The sequence below is a fragment of the Cricetulus griseus genome, chromosome 2, assembly GCF_003668045.3.
Source record: "Cricetulus griseus strain 17A/GY chromosome 2, alternate assembly CriGri-PICRH-1.0, whole genome shotgun sequence".
Lineage (NCBI taxonomy): Eukaryota > Metazoa > Chordata > Mammalia > Rodentia > Cricetidae > Cricetulus > Cricetulus griseus.
The window spans coordinates 292,370,365-292,373,639 of record NC_048595.1 but is presented as its reverse complement, the minus strand read 5'-3'; positions in this window follow the sequence as shown (position 1 = coordinate 292,373,639).

Here is a 3,275-nt window from a genome sequence, read left to right as displayed (position 1 = left end):
TTTCACCTTGGCGTTTGTTATGTTGAGCTAACAGGACTTTGATTTGTGAAGTGTTTATGCCATTTAGTTTGATGAGCAGTTCTCCTGCTCTCTTATTGCAGCAGTGGTGTAGTGGTTTACCATGCAGATATTTCTCCTGCCTCCCTCTTGCCTCAGTCCGGCTCAAGCCTCTGTACACTGTGTAGGGTTGAGCACTGCAGCCCATGCACCCTCAGCTGCTCAAGTTGCTGTATTCGCCTCTCCTTGTCTGAAGTGGCTTCCTGGAGCCACACAAGGCTAGTTATCAGAGAAATCTGAACACTAGACTAGGGGCCCCTCTCTACATTGATATTTATCCTTGTGTTTTATTTGCCTCATTATTATGGAAGATATGAACAGTTCATTCACTCTAGATAGGATGCCAAACAACAGACCAAAGAAACTCTTCAGGTCTGGTTTAGTATAGCTATATTTCCAGGCGCCCACACCAGCACATATGACTACTTACGTCCAGCATGCTTGGAGCTTCCCAGTCAACTTGGAGCAGCTCTACTAGTCTCCTCCTAGCAACTGTACTGCATGTCTAGCCTTGGGGAGGGGAGCTGCACCAGCTTTGTAGCTTTCTAAACTTCCTGAGTCTACAAGTTTTCTTAGCCTTCTCCCTACAGAAGGGGGTGTTCTGATTGGGAGGTCACCACACAGCACTCACACTCTGGAGTGGTCCGTGTCCTTGTTTGTTGTCTGGATGCTCCAGAAGAACAGGAGCTTTTCTAAAAACTAGTTTATCTAAAACAGTATTTGGACCCTAGTATATACTTAATAATGGTTTTTGTAATAGGGCAGAGTCAGGAGAGCAGAAACAGCTCTCCTGGAGAGAGGTGTCCAGCCCCAGCTCTGGTCACCAGACTAGGAAGTGATCCCCATGGTTCTCTGCCTCTGTGCATTAATACACCATGCTTCTAGGCCCTTGCGCTAGGGAAGGTATTAGTGGGGAGATGAAGTACAGAGGATATTTTAGCCTAAGCAGATGAAGTCAAAGCTACCAAGCTAGTTAGATTGGAGATGACATTTTTTTCTATCTAAAACAAATTGCTATGAAAGAAGAATGAACCAAAAATTTTTCCTTTTTTTATTTTATTCATGTGGATATTTTGCCTGCATATATGGCTGTACCAAATGTGTATAGTGCCCACAGAAGCCAGAAGGCATTGGATCCCCTGGTCTAAAGTTAATGATGGTTATGAGCCACCATGTAGGTACTGAGACTTGAACCCAGGTCCTCAGGAATAGCACTTAACTGCTGAGCCATCTTGCCAGGCCTGTGGGAGTTTTGTTGTTGTTTATTTGTTTTCTTCTACATGGGTTCCTGCCATGTTGCTTGGGGTGTTTGGGACTGTGGATGTATACCAGTGTGGCTGACTCTCAAGTGAATTTAGATTTTTAATCATTGGGCTAAAAAAAGAAACAGTAAAATTTAAAAAGTCTTTGGGCTAGGAAGGTGGATTGACAAAACATATCATGACCTTACTTGTGAACTTACAGATTAATCCAAAGAACTCTCTTTACAAAAAGGCCAAGATGACACAAACAGTTGGGAAACTCGGACAGAGGTCCATGTGGTCCTCCCCCATGTCCTGTGTCCTATCTGTCATGCCCCCCTTTTCCCCCTCCCCCCTTAACTGGTCAATGCTGAAGTAGTGACATGGAAAACTGTCACTGGTAGAGAACAGAATGTTCCAGGGTATGATCCTGAAAAGGAGGCAGTCATTCCCAGGAAGATGGTTTGTGGGTGTAGCTTACACCGTATAAAAAAGTCTTCCTACCAGAACATGACTCTTTGAGCCCATGAGGTTGAGTGTCATCAGAAGTTAGACTAGTCCTACAGGGCAAATCTACTTCCAAAGGTAACACCTCCCAAGGGTCCCAGACAGCTTCTAGAAGGTTGTGCTGTCCATGTCTGCCTGTCTTTATGGCAGCTGTATAGATTGAGGTTTGTTTCTGTAGACCTGCCCCTCTTCCTAAAAAAAAAAACAGGAGCCAGGAAAGGAAAGGCCCTTGTAGCCAACTGAGTCCATGAGGGTGAGTGGACAAGGATACCCAAGATAATCTTAGTTTCTGGCATCTCAGTTGGGAGCTTGGTTTGGCCTCTTACAAACTCAGTGAGTTTCCCGTTTAATTTTGCAGTACCTAATGAAGCATCTGTGTTGTACTTGTTTTATGTAATGGAAGGACTCCATTGACGTCTTAACTGTTAATGTTGGCTATGCTAGGCCCTACTGATGAAGGGTCATGAGGGGGAAAGACCTTTCTTGGCACAGTTGTTCTTGACTCAAAGACCTAGGGTGCCAGACAGACATAGTCAACAAAGATGGCTCTGGGACAATGGCTCACAAGTCCATAATCTCATGCTGGTAAAAACTAAAGATACACAGACACTTGTGGGCATAAACAAAGTGGAGGCAAGCTTTACCTAGGAAAATTATGGGAGAAAGTAAAAAGAGAAAATCCAGAGTGGGAGGGGTGTCTAAGAGGAAAAAGCTTTTATAGGACAATGGCAAAAACTGGACAAAAGTTGAGGCAATTACTGTGAGACTGGGCCATTATGGACCACGCTAGTGGAGGTCCCATGTGCTCCATGTATGTCCCTCTGTCGTAACAGATCATGTACCTCCGCCTGCCTCAGAGGGGATCTGAGTTCAGGGTGCAACTCTGTGGACAATGAGACCTTCCTCCTAATTTTGCTAGCCAACCATTTCTGGGAGGACATCCCTCCCTTGCTCCATACCAGGCTCCCTGCTTTCCAGAATATGTGGCCCATGTCATGTGTCATGCCACTTACTATGATGCCACTTACTCACAAATGGCCCGAATTTGTTCAGTTAGATTTAAAGTATTTAGGGAAGAAAACTTTTTCATAGCTGTCTGTGAGCATGTAAGGGACCATGTGCCCTTCACTGTGACAGTCTAGAGTAAGCAGAGTCTGAGGATGGCGTGATACGTTCTGCACAGCTCCACAGCAGCAGGTGAGAGAGGGCTGCCAGAGATGATCTCTGTCCTCCACCTCTCGGTGCATCTGCCCACTGATGGCTAGTGACTTTTGAGATGTAATTCTTTCAAAGCTGGAGGGTTATTGTTTCCTTTGTTCTCTGCTATCTATCTTTGGAGGATCATCCATTATATAACAAAGACAAGTACCAACAAAAGAATGTCCAAATGGTTTCACTGATGCTCACATTACCTTAAAACCACTGCTTCTGTGGTGGTCTTTGTATGCACGTGCATGTTCATGTGTGAGT